At 37.8% G+C, this 18,533-nt stretch overlaps 1 protein-coding gene across 3 annotated transcripts in view; it reads left to right on the top strand.

Annotated features, from left to right (window-relative positions):
• LOC135473958 (semaphorin-1A-like) overlaps positions 1-18,533 on the top strand; it is a 233,143-nt gene that overhangs the window by 49,892 nt on the left and 164,718 nt on the right. For all 3 annotated transcript variants that reach the window (XM_064753926.1, XM_064753925.1, XM_064753924.1), the window contains exon 3: positions 17,953-18,021. The gene's annotated coding sequence lies outside the window, so the exon portion shown is untranslated. The remainder of the gene's footprint in view (positions 1-17,952; positions 18,022-18,533) is intronic.

The raw sequence follows: 18,533 nt of genomic DNA, 5'->3' as shown, positions 1-18,533 counted from the left end.
TGCCTTGTCATTTTTAAGATCTAATACTGTACCAGCTTTCTTGAGTAAATTCTTACTCAAAAATAGCGGAATGTTTGCTGGCACAACTTCTGTTGGAATTTGACAGCTTGTTCAACCTACTTGTGTTGGTGTTGTCACCTGTTTGACTGACTGTATTACTTTCCCATCACCAAATTTGAACTGCTTCTGATGGGGCAAAGATTGGACTTTGTCATGTTTATTAACATGTCAAATACTGATCAAGCCACTTGGCACCACATACAGTTTTGGTACATGCAGTATCAATCATAGCAGATAATCTCGCCTCTACTACAAACACGTCATAGGCACTATATTGTTCTTTTGCAAGCACTGTAATATTGCATGCTTGTGTTTCCCCTTCTGTCAGTTCCTTTTTGGTACTGTTTACATCACTGGTAATATTCACAGAATATCTGGTTTGATTCGCACAGTCTTTTGCCCAGTGAAACACACTTTCACATACCGCACAACTAGTACGTTTTCCCTACTTGTTCAAAGGGTTTGTATCTTTCGGTACCTGACCTTTTCTGAATTGACTTTGTGCAGCTTTTCTGCTATTGTCCCCATCAAACCGTCTTCACTGTTCATAGCCTAAGAATGTTGCACTCCAGAATCAAATATTCTTTTAATAGCTCTTTTGTGCTTAGGCCTGCATTTTCTAGCAACATGAATGTTAGAACTGCCTCAGGTAAGAGCAAGTCGTGCTTTCTAGCCTTGTTATATATTTGCTCAAACTTTATTAAGTAGTCAGCCATGGAAGTGTCACTGTGCTTCCGGAAATTCTCAAATCAGGAGTATAGCTCATAGGTGGAATGCTTCTTTTTTCCTTCAGAAATACTGAGTCCAGCTTGTCAATCAACAATGCCATACCACCGTTTTCATCCAAATTGTCAGCCCACATTTCGATCGCTAGTTGCCTGGCTTGACCAGTCAGGGAAAGGGAGACTGTCGACGCTTGTTTAGCCTTCGGTAAGTCAGTCACTATAAGCTTGCAAATGGGGCATTTGACGCTGCGGTGGTTAGCTTGCCAGGACAGTTTAATGACCCAGAAGCTTCTCATGAATGTTGTCGCTGTGAGTTCAAGCCCAACTCATACTGGCTTCCTCTCTGGCATACTTGGGGAGGTCTTGCAGCAACTTTCAGATGGTAGCCCTGTTTCCTGCCACTGTAATGCTGTCTGCCGTTATATACATGCAAGTGCAATATTCTTGAGTATGGTGTAAAACATCAAATAAATAAACAAATGCTTAATATAATAAACATGGTAATATTTTTTTTTCACTTGTTAATGATGTTCTTAAGGTTGAGTGTGAATTTATTAGCTTCTAATCATAGATTCAATTAGTTTCTGAGTTCATATGCTTTGACTGGTAAATCATTTCTTGTACAAAAGTTCTGCATTCATTGCTCAATGAACAGCTACACTTTGATGCTTGTACATTATTATAGTTTAATAATAATACCTCTCGTAGATCGTGTATCAGTTTATCAGAAACAATAAGGCATGATGCAGTGCGTGTCATTGTAAGCCGAATTGCATGTGGTGTTTGAAGACTTTTAACTCGCAAACATGCATCGTCTAAATTCTTGACAGAAGGCTTGGTTTGATGTGCTTGCACAGATTGGTGTCCATCTTGAGTGAAATCATGGCACGCGCCTCTCCCAATTGGATGTGAACCAGTGAGTCGTGGTGACAAGCTGATTACAACAAGATGACTATCACCAAGATGACATAGCAATGGGTTAGGCGTTTTTTTCTTTTCTGTCAAGGATTCTAATCTTCTCTTTGACGTATAACAGCCATGTGGGAATGGTAAGCGGCCCTCGTAACCTCCAAGGCTTGCCCACCTGATCTTGATCAGCCCAAGCTTACAGCTATCAATTACCAGTGCCTGTTTTCACATGCCTGTGTAAACTTGGCCATAACGTCATGTCCAAGCCCAGCTCCTCTCCCAGATTTCTTAATCAAAGCAAGGACCTTAAAGCTGAGGGAGTCAAATGCTAATCATCCGTTTGATGGTCATTTCTGCAGATTATCAACGTGTCCAAATGAGGTTCACTTCCAAGTTTAAGAATCCTGATACCCTAAAAAAAGTCTGGGAAAAACATTTGAAAAGAAGGTGATCAAGTCGTAATCTTGACATCATCTCTCCAAACGGGGGGCATTAAATCTTGAAGGACAGCAGTATCAGCTATTTCCACTCCGAATGCCAATTTCCTTTTGTTTAAAATTGTTCGAAAAAAAATGAGAGGTAATTGAAATTCAATGGCAAATGTCACCAATAAAATGCCAAGGTGGTCAGGTGGCTAGTTTTACTAGGGTATGGAAAATTAGATCTTCGAACACCAAATGTTTGGAAAGATTTAGTTGAGGCAAGACGACAGGAATAACTAACACTGATTTAAATTAAGAAGCAAATGATGCCAGTTTTCTTTTACAGGAAAGTAGTTCCGTCTTGATGTTGCACAGAAACTGCAGTGTGTTTGCCTGCGGCAATGAATTAGTTGGCATGTGTTCTGTATTACAACAAAGACCGTGCGGCTGAATGAAACTTTTCTATTATTGTGAATCCATGTTGGTTCAACCATGTCTTGGTCTTTTCATTCAAAAATCAGTACGATTAAAACTACATTGGTTAGATTGGCCAGTTTCAAGGCTTCACAAAAAGCACAGTTTTATCAGTGAACACAAAATAATGCCTTCAGAATATGCTTGAATAAACACTTTACAAACATGTGACAAATTTTAAGAATTACAGTATGTACTTTTTCCTACCTGAAATCACACTGTCACTGGAACCTATACGTATGAACTATAAATTCTGGATATATCTCTAATAGACACTTCCAATCTGCCAATCAAGAACAGGCAACTGACCAATCATAAACAGTATTGTTGCAAGTGGGTCAACCGAATGTCCCACACTGGGTAACAAATGTTCAATCTTTCTGGGACATCGTGACATCACAATGCTTTCACTGATAATGGAATAAAAAGTATAATACTGTCAGGAAAAGGGGTGGTAGGAGTTTAGATGTGTTTGATCCATCCATTCAGTATGAAATGATTCACAATATATATATATATATATGCATATATATCGAGTTACCTGTTTTTCCACCTATGAACCATGCAAATCTCTGGTATCATGCACATAATGAAAGTATATGATCTCATGCACAGCACTTATTTTCCTGCAAATAATGAAGATGGTATGTTTTCTTTAGGGATACACAGATTGGAGCCGTGTCATGATTTTCTTTTGACCGCCTTCAGATAAGTGAAAAATTTTGTGTTTATGGTGTTAGAAATCAAGCAGTCAGTGAGTCATCATATAGAGCTCAGCCATTGGAACAAGAGCCAGTGTGACGGCTGAATTTGAAACTCACTTCTTATGATCATCAATGCAAGCACCTGCTGTCCATCAGTAAAACAACTGACATTTATATGGGGTTGCTTGGAAATGCAAGTAGACTGATCAAAACATAAGGACTAAACATTTTGCCTCGAAAATTAAGCAAAAAATTGCTCTAGGACACAGACTAAGGCGTATGGGATTAGTAATGTTTAGAACTGACATTTCTCTGTGTCGGCTGGAGCTCAGGGCCCAGGAAAGTGATTCCCAGTGAGTTTGCGAACCTGTCATTCCAGCGGATCCTGAGCCGGGTTTCAGGGTGGCATCTTGTATTAACAGATATGCGAGGGGAAAAACACTAATCGAATATCAAAGGTATTTGTGGCATGTTGCACTGAACAGAAACCATCTGGAATCGGACGCGTTGCTTTTCTGCACGCCTGAAGAAAGCTCTGACGTAAGTTCTGGCATATCGGGTGTTTCAGCAGCAGTGTGGTGCATTACATGCTCTGCCCCATCATCCTGACTATACATGCTGGTAATGACCCCCAAGATGCAAACATTCTAGGTATTCTATGACATATTGACACCCTGGAACATCTGGTGAGAGACATGATACCCCCTCCCCCCTCCAACACCCAGCCCTCAACCTCAACCCCTAAGATTGCAGTAACCAACCAGCTGTTACCTGTAGAAAGGTTATTTTCATTATAAAAGTACTGTTGTATCATTATCAATTAACAACAGTTGATCCATGTTCATTATTTCTACAGTTTTACTACACATGTATCACAGTTGACAGTTTATATTGCACATTTGAATATTTCTACAGACCTTGGATTTGTCCATGTAGCACCACAGGAATGAGATCACTGATCTGCAGAACAGTTTAGTACTGTTTGCATATGGACACAAGGAAGAGACTCCTGTCCTAGACACTGTACATACTACATATAGAAAGGTATATATATATATATATATATATATATATATATATATATATATATATATACCTTTCTATACTGTAATGTTTGTTTTGATTTTTGGGAGGGACAACGGCAAGAATTTCGAAGGATATGCGTTTCTTTGTTTTTTGTTGGCGGTCCTGACATTTGCATATCCATTCGTCCATCGGTATGTATCCACTTTATGTTAATGATATGCTAATGAATGGTGAAAATAATATTTCTTAATGCAGTACTCGTAAATGTGGTAACAGGCAAACAATCTCCATTTTTTCATCCTGAAGTTTTGGTTTAGAGCTTACTGAAGAACTGTGGTACAGTCATTATCACTTCTGTCAATATTAAAATTACTTGTATTGAAGGACTTAACTCACATTTCAGGAGCATACACTTCTTGTCTTAGTCTGTCTGTCTGTCCGTCCAAATGTACTAGTGCCTGGCTCATATAGTCCTGATATCCACAACCGGCAGAAAGATACATGCATGCTGCCAATGTTTAACTGGTGCCCTATTGTCTCTATAGCAGCATGCTGTTTTTGTTTGACGCTCGCCAGACGGAGCAACCTTGTTAGCATAACAAAGAAATGCTCTCGTTCCACATCAACCAGGACAAAAACCAAGATGTTCAGTAGATTACAGGATAACTTCTGCACATGGTCATAAAACAAGAGCAACCTGAATACATAGTACAGCTGCATTCTTGACAAATTTACAGCTCACTGCTCCTCGTAGTAATTGCTGTAAGGAGTTTCAGATTTCCTAAAGGCGAGCCTGGCATATAGAGTTTCTGAAAAACTATTGAGGTGTAAAGCCTGTCTATTCTTCTACCTGTTGTTAATACACTGAACTCTGTAATAGTTGTGGTAAGGTACATGTGCTTGGTGAGCAGCGTTTTATCAGGGCAGAGTGAAGTAGTACGTTATGCGTCTGTGACTAAGCTACTTTTGCTCAGTTTTATGACTGACTTTCTAGCAAGGATAGTGTGTTCAAAATTGTGACGTAATAATGCACAACCGAGACATGAGAAAAGTTTTACCTGAAGTTGGAAGTAATGTATAAAATTTATAAAAACATGGGAACATTGTCTTCGGGATGGACAATGTTGTTCTATCTCCTGTTATTATATCTAAAATTCAGCTGCTAACCTGGCTTATTTAATAAAGGATAAATGTAACATTGAAGAGAGTCAAGACTTTTGTTTAAGTGAGTCATTATTTTGACATACATATTTATTTCCATTGTCAGGAAATAACCTTATATTTCCTATACAACTGTCAACAAGTTAATTTAGGCAATAATACCCCCCCCCCCCCTCCCCAAAGGAAAAAAATGGTAAGAAACATGTTCATTGATTAATTGATTATCAGATGCTGGTTATAGGATCTAGAAACCATAGGATCCAGAAACCATAGGATCTCAGTGCTGATCCTGGTTGTTACAAGATTTAGAAGATATCAGATTTAGGATGTAATGGTATTTTCCCTCTGTACCATCATGAATATTATGCAGAGATAAATTCATGTCAGTAATCCAGGCCTAATTGTCTCTATTAAAGTAGATAAGGTATTATATATAATTAGCTAAGCTTGTTTACGTGATGTCGAACCAGGCCTAAAAGCTTTTGGTTGTCAAGTAGATTAAAACTTGACGTTTTTTTTTATCATTTCTAAGAATTCTAGCTATAATTGTAACAACAGTGTACATGTATAAAGATTGGAATAGCGTGTCACTAGAGCACTCCTGTTTAAATACGGCCCTCTTTCACACTTTAACTTTAATGTTCTTAGACAGGTGTGTGGAATGACCTTTGACGACTCTATCCTCTTTGAGTTTTCGTGTTTGTGACCAATCGAAGCCACGCGTAGCTGGTAGTCAGTGGACCATGGAGGTGAACACCCATTCCAGCATCCTTAAGATTTAAGACACCCATCTCAGCTGACACATTTGATACCTGCATGCATGATAGCTTTTGATAAACCACTGTCATTTTATACCCGCATGTTTGACAAGAATGGTTGGCATGGACTGAGGTACTGCTGTTTCTGACGTAGTTTCGTTGACTTTGTGGGAGACAAGTGAAGGCGACACCTTGTCTGCTGTGGTTGATAGTCTGCCATGTGTGATGGTTATCTTAAAAAGAGTTCTTGTTAAACCACAAGGTTTACCTGTTCCACTCCCGGAGTTTACATAATGAGATCGTACATACTTGGGTTAATATCTTTAGAAACTGTTCATGTCAAACCCTGTTCTATATATTGATCCTATCCCCACCCCAGCGATTGCTATCTTAACTGTTTATGGTTATAATCTTACCCTGACAGTGACGTTTCACTGGCCAGGTGAACGTTCTTATTTTTGTCTTTATTGCCATGAAGTATAACAAATTAAAGTTACAGTCTTTTACCCGAATGTTGTAGCACTGTTCTTTTGTATAAATTTGGTTTAGACAATCATTATAAATATGTTTGTTGTGAGTAACCTCATGGGCCTTCCAAAAATTGTCCTACTTATTCAGTTTTTATTAGGATTCAATAAAAGTTTTTGTATTGTTTTGTTTTTGTAATTTTTCTCTTGATGTTAATTTCTTTGAAATGCCAGTCATTTTCATTAGGGAGAACAAAAATAAAAAAAATAAAAAAAGAAGAAAAATAAGAATTATACCAACAGCAACCCAATTCTGTGAGATAATTCACAAATGCCAGGTTGTGCTCAACAAAGAATTAAGCAAGGATGACTGGAATGGAAAGCTACATGCATAACATTGACATGGACCATGCATGGCTAAGTTGAAGGACACATACATATACATGTAACAACATTTACATATTTCATTTTGTAGGTAATTGAAGGTTCGTGCATACTTCCTTTGTTTGTTGGCAATTTTCGTCTTGCTCGGAAAAATATAAATGTTTGGAATTGGTGTATGTGTAATTATATAGCCATTAAGTAGAGGTTATTACCTGCTCATTATGGCCCCTGTAATTTGACTCCATAGACATGTGTATAAAACAGCCGTCCTGTTGTCATATTCTGCACGTAAACAAGCTGTTTAAAATTTCCACCAGCCGTATAATGTTCTCTTCCCTGGAAGTGCAATTTTATTTTTACCTTTAGTTTTAAAGTTGATGAAGAGAAATGTGTAAGATTGGATTCTGAGGAGTTAGGTCTAGGGTAGTTATACAGTTGTGAGCGGGTATACGTGTATGTGAAGATGATGTTTTGTACAGCGAGGGTTGAATACCTTCAATATTGCTCAAGTGACAAGTGAAAACGATAACCAAATTAGGCGCAAATTTAGTAGATTTTGACACTTTGTGTATTTGAACTTTTTGGTGTTGAATGTTTTATTTATTTATTTATTTATTTATTTCATTTGTATTCTATGTGGTACTCAAGAATATTTCACTTATACGACATCGGCCAGCATTATGGTGGGAGGAAACCGAGCGGGGCCCATCCACAGGTGGCTGACAGACCTTCCCATGTACAGTTGAATGTTTTAGCTGGAGGACATAACATACTTGAATATGGTATATATAGTGTGATGTCTAGTATGATACCATGTCTTGGTGCATGATGTAGGAATGTTAATGTTAACTAAACTTGTCTGATGACTTGATCCCGCCGAGCTCTGATTGGAACAACATAAAACAAAATGTTTCTTTATTGACTGGGCAGAAAATGTTATCAAAATGTGATAACAAAAGTTATATTTAACTGCTTGAAATATCAGTGATGGAAATTCTGACATTTCACCTCATATAAGCAATAAATACTCATTAACCAGCCCAAACATTAACCACTGTTACACATTAACCAGGACATACACACACACATTATCCAGTACACACACACACACACACACACATTAACCAGTACACCCACACATTAACCAGTACACATACATTGACCAGAATACACACTCATTAACAGTCAGCATACTAACTTGTATTCACATTAACCAGTGTACATCTATGCTGTCAAGTTATCTAGTACACATATTAATACGTCCACACACAAACTAGCATGCACAATAACCAGCACACAAATTCACACATTAACCGCTAGGCACATTAACCTGCACATGCATTTACCTTGTCCACATATTGGCCTGACCAAACACACATTAACCAGCACGTACATTAACCTGTCCACATATTGGCCTGCGCAATCACACATTAACCAGCATGCTCGTTAACTCTCCACATATTGGCCTGCACAAACACCTTAACCAGCATGCACATTAACCTGTCCACATATTGGCCTGCACAAGCACACATTAACCAACACATACATTAACCTGTCCACATATTGGCCTGACCAAACACACATAACCAGAATGAACATTAACCTGTCCACATATTGGCCTGCACAAACACACATGAAATAGCACACACATTAACCTGTCCACAAATTGGCCTTTACAAACACATTAACCAGCACGGTCATTAACCTGTCCACATAATTGGCCTGCACAAACACACATTAACCTGTCCACATATTGGCTTGATCAAACACACATAACCAGCATGCACATTAACCTGTCCACATATTGGCCTGCACAAACACACATGAAATAGCACATACATTAACCTGTCCACAAATTGGCCTTTACAAACACATTAACCAGCATGGTCATTAACCTGTCCACATAATTGGCCTGCACAAACACTCATTAACCTGTCCACATATTGGCTTGATCAAACACACATAACCAGCATGCACATTAACCTGTCCACATATTGGCCTGCACAAACACACATGAAATAGCACATACATTAACCTGTCCACAAATTGGCCTTTACAAACACATTAACCAGCACGGTCATTAACCTGTCCACATAATTGGCCTGCACAAACACACATTAACCTGTCCACATGTTGGCCTGCACAAACACACAGTATTTCACATATGCTCTTTCTGCTTGCTGTCCTAGAATGAAGGTCATTTCTCTCTTTTAAAAACTGTGCCATCTGTAACCTAATTCTGCTGTAAATAAATGCACAGGGGCTTCTCATCCAGATATTTTTCTGACATGCTCTTGTTCTTATTCATAGCATTATTTGACACATATTATTTAAATGCTTCAGTCTACTTTATTATGACAAAATTGGATTGAAGTTCCCATTTTTGGGATAGAACAGAACTTAAGCTATTTTTGAACTTACAATCAGTCCAAAAACTTATATTTTTAGGTGTGGGTTCAATCCTGGCCTTAGGCAATAAATTTGTTGATTTCCCCTCTTAGTGTACGCTACTTTTTGGTTTGTTGAAGAGCACTTGTCTTAAATCAGTACTACATGTGAGTATGTCACATTTAAGAAAGTTCATCAGTTACTTGACAAAGATCAGTTTGTTTCTTCTGGGTACAAGTATTTTGGTTTTCTCCATCTATCCATAAAACGGACCCCCGTGGTATATTGAGTGAAAATTTAATTCCCATCAAAATAAATCCTTGTTGAAAGATGTGGTGACTCAGGATAAAAAAAGTGTATTTATAAATATAAAATTAATGTTTTTATAACATGTGTAACTCCTCTGTATAGTATACTTTTTAAGGTAAATGACAAATGACCTCAAATCTTTCTTCATAAAGTAACCATATATACAGTTTTATTCTGGTGGTACAAATCAGACAGTTTCTGAGTTGCACGAATATTGTGTTAATTAAGTTTCTGTCTTGATTATTTGTGATTAATTATTATGGCATGATCAGGATCATAAAATCATATGTCGGTATATACAGCGAATACTATGAAGGATAGATCTACTTGTTTCATATATGTGTATATATATATATATATATGTATGCTAAATGCAAGAGACAGTGGAACAAACACAGTAGCCAATTAGTGACTGAATTCAGTATGTCTGTGTGGACTTATGTAGCAGGAAATGGCCAGCTTAAGTGTCTGTGTGGAGATGGAAGTATCCAATAATTCAAACAGTGCGTCATTAGTATTGTGTGTTAGATTTATGGTTTGTGTTGTCTTACCTCTTGTCTTACCTGTGCCGTGTTAGAATTCTCTTACCTGGATGAACAAAATCAATGTACACAGGTAATTATATTAACACTGCATTGATCTCGGTGTGGATGTCTCCACCTGATCAGGTATATCCGTCCGGTTGCTTGTGGCAGGTCGAGTAAATTCGCCATGGACTTCGCTGGCAGAAAAGCAAGGCTGTGAACTGGCTTTTGTCTGCCAATGATTTGTGCAGGTCTGTTTGTCTTGCGTTTGTCTCGTTGATAAAGATGGATGGTAAGCAGTGACAGGTGTGAAATACAATCTCGGGGCTCATTAATAAGGCAAGACTGCTGTAGACTTTCGCCACGACGAGATTTACTGGGATAGTTTTATCCCAGTTAAGAACCCACTTCATTTGGAAAGGCTGGATTTGTGCTGAGATTTGGTGTAGGCTTTGACGAGTCTCTTGCCTGTTTACTTCTCCAAGTGTTGATTTTCAATTAAATGCTACTTAGTAGTTTGAATAGATCCTCTTCATTGAAACATCAGCTCAAGCTGTGGCTCTTCGTTAGTGGCATACCTAATACAATAGTGGTCTCTTATTGATTACAATATTGAGGTTCTTCTTCCCAATCAACATGTTCCGTTGACATATTGTAAAGGTGATACTAATCCTTTCTAGCTGAAAAACAGTTGTCATTGATACATTTATTTGTTTGAGGGGTGATGTATACTGTATTGTATTTCACTTGTACAGTGGAAGGTCATCTTTTTGGTTGAATGATAGCATGAATAACTGTGAGAAAATACTCATCTTTGACCTGGAAAAAAAAAAACCTGATTGAATAGGCAAAGTACTGGTAGATATATTCCTTGACTAGATGGACCATGCACGTCAGGTGTAACCAGCATGGCGTTTCAGTAAGGCAGCACCAGAATTACAGAATTACCACCAGCTACTAGGAGACCCTTATGAAGTCTTGAAAGGGTATTGAACAACTTGTACTGCATGGATCAGGAGACTCGTTAAGTTTTGAATATTCAAGTCTATTTTTCACGGTGCTGATATCCTGTGCTGTGCTAAACAATAAAAAAAATTTATGTCTCATGTTTTCTATTATTTGGCTCCAATATTCATAGAGTTGCATACTTAAAACAGTGAGCCAGTTGGCAAACCGAAGAGAGTACATATTTGTACTCCTGTATACTAGTTCACAGAAGTTTGAATAGTTTGTGTTCAGTATAATAATTTTAGTGTAAGTTGTATAATAGACATTTATAACATTGGAATTTCGTCCTGTATGAGATCAAAGCAGAGCAATATAAGTACGCATTTATAGAATGTCATATATACAATACCCTTGTCAAGAGCTTCACAGATTGCCTTATTATCCAATGAAAATTTGTAACCGGAACCCAATAATTTGCAGTTTAGTCATGTCTAGCAGCATTTCTGTTCATAATGGCGTAAAAAAAAAAAATGTCCATATGAAGCGTTCTGAGCAAGCCACTGCCTGAAATACTCGTCCAAATTACCATATAACGGTATTTGCTCTGATTACACTTGTCTGCAATAGAGACGCTTTGAAACTAATTGCGTTGGAATTCACTCCAGTGACAGATTTTGTCTAGGATATTTGTTTATTGCTGTGCTTTGCTTGCTCATGTATGAAATTGCCAGTTAAGGGATTCGGGTTGTCCATTGATTACTGTACTGATGAACATGGGCATTCCCTTGGAGCTGATGGTGTAATGTACTAGCTGGTGCAGGACTGCATGGACATAGGGTGATCAGATCTGACCAGCATCCACCCTCATGTACCTTTTTTTTATAGTAATATTATCAGGAAAAACTAATATACATGAAAGTAGGTAAGAAAAAATGGGCCAAGCACATGAAGATTCTAATAAAGTATCTATTGTCTCCAAAATGTCAGCTCCTTGCATTTGTCTCTTGCGTTGTAAGGTTCTGAAGAAGCTATATTATGATGAATTTAAATCACACGTATGCCCCTAATTCTTCTAATTTGTAGGTGAAATATTAGTACACTTTCTAGTATTAGTAGAATTACATTTCTCTTCCAGCTTTTTGGAAAAGAGAAGGTATGAAGATGTTGTGCATTGGATCGACTGACGATGTAAAATACTGGCTAAAGAGCTGACCAGGCGTCCCAAAATTGAGAAGAATTAGAGTACATAAGTTTTGCCCCAATTTAGAGGCAAATAAATGTCCCAAAATAGTCTACCTTTGGTGCCGAACCTTGTGTTTTTCCAATGGGATGTATCATGCATCAGCCATGATAAATTACATATTTGGGGTAAATCACATGCACTTTGTAGATTCCTCAGCTCTTTGTGATGGGTGATGGCAGTTGAAAATGCTTGTGAGGACATTGAAACCCATGCACGTTACACCAGTATAATGTACATGTATGTTACGCATAGGGAAAGTTGGCAAACAACTTAGTAATGGTCTAGGGGTCTCTTTGGCTCAGTTGGTTAGCGCACTAGCACAGCGTAATGACCCAGGAGTCTCTCTCCAATGCGGTTGCTGTGAGTTCAAGTCCAGCTCATGCTGACTTGCTCTCCGGCTGTAAGTGGGAAGGTCTGACAGCAACCTGCGGATGGTCATGGGTTTCCCCCGGGCTCTGCGTTTTTTTTCTCCCACCATAATGCTTGCCGCCGTCGTATAAGTGAAATATTCTTGAGTACGGCGTAAAACATCAATCAAATAAATAAATAAAAAAAATAGCAATGGTCTGCTTTTCATGCAAGGTGCTTCGGTTCCTGCTTGCCAAAGGGAAGAATTTAGCATGGCATTTAGCAGATCATATAAATGAATAAATAAAGTACATGTACACGTATTATGATCATGCGTGATCAATTGCTTGGACATTTGTCACTGTCCAGACAGGTAGGAAAATTTACTTTCAGCACAGTTCTGCTCAATGAATTAATAATGCTTGACATTGTTTTGAAATTTGGATGTAATTTTCTGGTATTTACTCATTGAATTATGGTTATTTATTTCACTTTGACAACAAGTTTTTGAAGTAAGGTTGAAAAGAACAAAGCTTATTATGTAATATTTGACATCTAATTTGCCAATAGCTGACGGTATTCTGATCACTACATCTATTACTGCTGTAAGAGGGTTGATAAATGCGATCGCCAAATGCAGAAAATTCCTCTCAGGCTCAGTTGCGATGAGCTTATAAGGCCAAGTGCAATACAGATCTGAAGGGACATTGTCTGGGTAGTCCGTGTAGAAAGTAAGCAGATCAAAGTGGCAGCAATCCCTGTGATCAGCAGGTAATAATCGCCACAGGCTGACTCATAATCTCCACATTTATTGATACGTCGCTGCCACGGTTTCAAAGGCAGGTCGCCGACTGTTGCGTGCTGTGGGCTGCGAGCCACTTAACTAATGCCGCCGGCTTAGTCACATGGGAAGATTCTCTGCTCATCAGTCAGCATTTATCATTAGTTACGGTCGGATCTGTGTCGTAAAGATAAGATTTCATCTCGTACAACCTTGTCATCCTATAACTGTATACCTGCCCAAGGTATTGGATGAGCTGTCAGATGACAGCTAGCAACGAAAGTCCTGCTAGCTCTGTAAATGCTTCCGTTTAATACTGTTGGTTAGTACATTTTGCAATGACATTAAGTCTCTTATTTTTTCTGTTGCCATTTGTAAACCTAAAGATCATCTGGTACAAGCAGCAAATTTAATGCAGACCTTGGTTATTCTTGTATTGATAGATCCATTGGCAATCTAGAAACAAAGTGCTCTCAAAATCATGGTTATAGATGTATTTTTTAGCATATGTGTGTTTTCATTTTGTCTTTGGAAGTGCGGCCGCCTCGATGTCGAGAGATCTGGGATCAAAACTGGATCAGATCATACCAAAGACTTTAAAAATGGTACTTGTTAGCATGGTGTAAAATTTGGCTGGGTGTCCTGAGCATGGTTACCTCAGTGGCAGCAGCACTTTGGCGACATGGACACACGAAGACACGGTATACATACACACACCTGATAATTCCTTGTTATCATTTGACTAACAAATTGTTAAGGTCAACGTAAATCTGCTTGCAAGCATCTGTTCATTCGTCTTGTCATACATTGTAATTACTAGAACTGTGTCTGTTTATGACATTGTCATTTCTAGAACTGTGTCTGTTTATCACATTGTCATTACTAGAACTGTGTCTGTTTATGACAATGTCATTACTAGAACTGTGTCTATTTATGACAATGTCATTACTAGAACTGTGTCTGTTTATCACATTGTCATTACCAGAATTGTGTCTGTTTATCACATTGTCATTACTAGAACTGTGTCTGTTTATCACATTGTCATTACTAGAACTTTGTCTGTTTATCACATTGTCATTACTAGAACTGTGTCTGTTTATGACAATGTCATTACCAGAATTGTGTCTGTTTATGACATTGTCATTACTAGAACTGTGTCTGTTTATGACATTGTCATTACTAGAACTTTGTCTGTTTGTCACATTGTCATTACTAGAACTGTGTCTGTTTATGACAATGTCATTACTAGAACTGTGTCTGTTTATGACAATGTCATTACTAGAACTGTGTCTGTTTATGACAATGTCATTACTAGAACTGTGTCTGTTTATCACATTGTCATTACTAGAACTGTGTCTGTTTATGACAATGTCATTACTAGAACTGTGTGTGTTTATGACGTTGTCATTACCAAATTTGCATACCCAATACATAGTTATTTCAGATACTCTACATGTATATTACACTTCCTTGGGTGTTTGTCTTACCTGGCAAGTTTGAAGCAGATCCTATAAAAGATTGTTGAGAAAAAAAATGAAGGATTGACATGCAGAGATTCCTACCTTTATACTCAGATTATTATAGCTTTGTGTGAAAAGAATTACAGACACAGTGGACATGAAAATTGTCTCTGTTGTATACACCCTGGATATTGATAAAATATTTGTGGTACATATCACGGAAAAATTTGATCACTCTGCTATCACACCACCATGGAATTAGCTCTTCTGTTGGATTTTGCTTGGAAATGTATGAAACCAAGCAGTTCATAATTGGCTTGACATTTAACAAAATGTTAGCCCTGACATTAGAGATATTCTTCAAACTTGCCGTGTAGCCATATGTCACAAGTGTTGGACAGAATCTTTGTCATCTCTACGACACAAGTACACGATTGATTGTTGACTCTCTCTGATGGTGGTTCCAAAGGATGACATTTGGAAAACAGGTATGGAACTGAAGCTTGTATTGTTCTGGGTTTATGACTGTTCCAGTATTCTATTGGCCTTGACTTGTTGGGCTATTCTTATCCAATGACCAACAGAAAACCCTGAAAGTGTTGTTAAATTAAGATGTGTGTTTCGAAACCAGGAGACCCGGGATCGAACCCGAATCATGTAAACGACTTTAAAAGTGGCACTTGTTGCTGCCTTGCTTGAAGCTCAGCACTGAGAGGTTAGAGCAAGTAACAGGACTGGTTGGCCAGGTGTCAGTGTAATGAGACTGGGTGGGATGCCATATCTGGTGTCTGAGGCATGATACTTCAGTGACAGGACTACAAGAAGTACCACAAGAAAACACAGTATATATGGACACACACCTATAATGATGCCCCTTTGTCATATCATTGAAAACTGGTTATTATGACGTTAAACCCCCAAGCATGCATACATACATACATACATTGAAATTAAGACGTTTCTTGCATTGCCTGTCTGTTCTTTACTGAAAATCCATAGAATTAAATGCAATTTTGACCTTCATTTCATTCAATGCCTTTACAATGGCAGTGGGGTAAAAAGTTTGCAACCTATCTGAATTACTCTTCATTCACATCAGAATTTAATTGCTTTTAACATTATTCACAAATGCAGCCATTGTTTTCCTTTAAAGGAGAAGAAAATTCAAATATCAATCAAATACCATTGAAAAGAGTCTGTATTTCCTCGCATGTGCATGCCGTAAGAAAAATTCTAATATGTACCTCTTATTAGGTAATAAGTTATGAATAAAGTCAGCACCAACATTCACTGTGGGCGACTCCATTTTGCCCAAGAACTAGTACTGAAATCTTCTGTGTTAGAAGGAGAATTGCTGTCGGAAACCGCCGAAGTGCAGTTAGTACACTTCCGAAAGAGCTCTTCTTCCCATAAGGTAGCGAACAGTACAGTTCATTTTCCGCTTGACGATCGGGAAATAGGTTGGAATGTTGGACGTAGGTTCCGATTTTACACAAACAAGTCAGCAGTTTTAACAACTCTCATTGGCTGAGAGGCAACACACTCCCAGCATAAATTACAGGGTGTTAAAGGTGACACGATGGATTCAGCGGTTTATGCCAGCTTTGCCCTTTTCAGGCTTGTCACATGTGTTTATCACATCCATTGTCAACCAGAAATTGTACCTTTGTTTCATTTGACCCATTGGCCTAATAACAGCAAAGTGTTATGTTACATATTTGGGCTCATATGCTATTATTGCTGGCTGTACATTGGAAGGTCTGTCACCAAACTGCAGATGGTCGTGGGTTTCCTCCAGTCTCTGGTTTCGTCGCATCAAAATGCTGGTCATATAAGTGAAATATTCTTGAGTACAGTGTAAAAACACCAGTCAGATAAATAAGTATCATTGCTGGTGATGAAATCTTTTTATGTCACATCTAAAGGGCAGCAGTTTTTATGCCGTATCGCACTACACCCTGTCTCACCTGCTGATTAGAACTGTTGCTGGATGGCAGTCATATTTGTCGTTTGTCACAGTATGAATGTTTCTACGTATTGTTTTGTTTTTTGTTTTGTGAAGGCCTTGGGGAAGAACAGTTTTGTACAAATTGACCAAGTTACCTTCAGTAAATAAAGTTATTATTATTATTATTATAGTACCCATAGCAACACATGGATTTGACTTACCTGAATAGATTTCAAGATTGATCACGCAGTTCTATTCTCTCATATATTGATTCCGATCATTGAATGAAAATATTTTTGGCCTGAGTTACTGGTTTTGTAGGTTCTGTGAACTAAAAGGCAGTTGTAAGCTACAATATTTCAGTCAATAATCAGATTTACAGATGTATTCGCTTTAATAATTATACAGCAATATCTGCTTTTAGAAGTCATTTGATGTTCTTGCTGTTATATTTATCTGTTGAAAAATCAGCATGGCAACTTAGGCAGCCATCTTATTCTTTCAGGCAAAGAATAATTCTTTGATGTTATAGGTCACATGAAGTGTCTCTGATTCTTAACAGGGTATATGATAGTAAAATAATTATGTCTTGTATGTCTTTTATATTGTTTATGCAGTATACTCTTGCCTAGACAATACCACTCAGAATTATGGTGAGTTCAATTCAGGTAGAGGGCAAAGATATCTTGCGGATACCTAGCAAACCATGCGATATAAATCCACAGAAAAATCTTCGGGAGCTGGGTTTGAGCTTGCAGCGTCATTGGCCAAGGACTTATCTCTACTTCTGAAAAATCCATTAGAGTGTTTAATGATTCTTTTTGGCAATATAATCATGCATATGGTAGTGCTGTATTTCATATTCTGTTTGCTATGAGAAAGTTAGCTATGGACTGTTTTCTGTTTAATACAGAATGGATGACCTTCATTTGAAGTAAACGAGTTTCACATCATATGGAAAAGGAATTCTGGTCTGTCAAAGGTAAGTTGGTATTTGACTGTGTTTTAAATTACACATAAACATCAGAAACAATTTCCTTTGAGACAGATGGATGACTTTTATTCAATGTTAATATAGGTTTTGTTAATGGAAAAGGAATCCAGATTGTGGTATAACTCTGTTTACTTGTCAGGCACTATTTTCTTTGATACAGACTGATGACCTTTATTCAAAGTAAATGTAGGTTTCATTGATGGAAAAAAAATCCAAAGTTTGTCAAATTAAGTTGATATAATTCTGTTTACATTTCATGCGCCTACCCTAATTTCTCAACCTTTTCGCATATGAAAGAGCAGCTTTCAGTGCAATATATGCACCTTTTTCATTTGTTTTTGGAGACAAAACTAAATTAGTTAGGTTGGCCAATTTCAGGGCTTCACACAAAGTTTAATTTTATCAGTTCACGCAAAATAAACCTCCCAGAATATGGTTCAGTATACACGTTGCAAACATGCGAAAAGGGTTGAAGAATTACTGTAATGTTAAATTGGCTT

This window comes from Liolophura sinensis, chromosome 8, assembly GCF_032854445.1.
Source record: "Liolophura sinensis isolate JHLJ2023 chromosome 8, CUHK_Ljap_v2, whole genome shotgun sequence".
In the NCBI taxonomy this organism is placed as follows: Eukaryota; Metazoa; Mollusca; class Polyplacophora; order Chitonida; family Chitonidae; genus Liolophura; species Liolophura sinensis.
The sequence above is the reverse complement of the archived record's forward strand: the minus strand, read 5'-3'. Positions and strand labels throughout refer to the sequence as shown.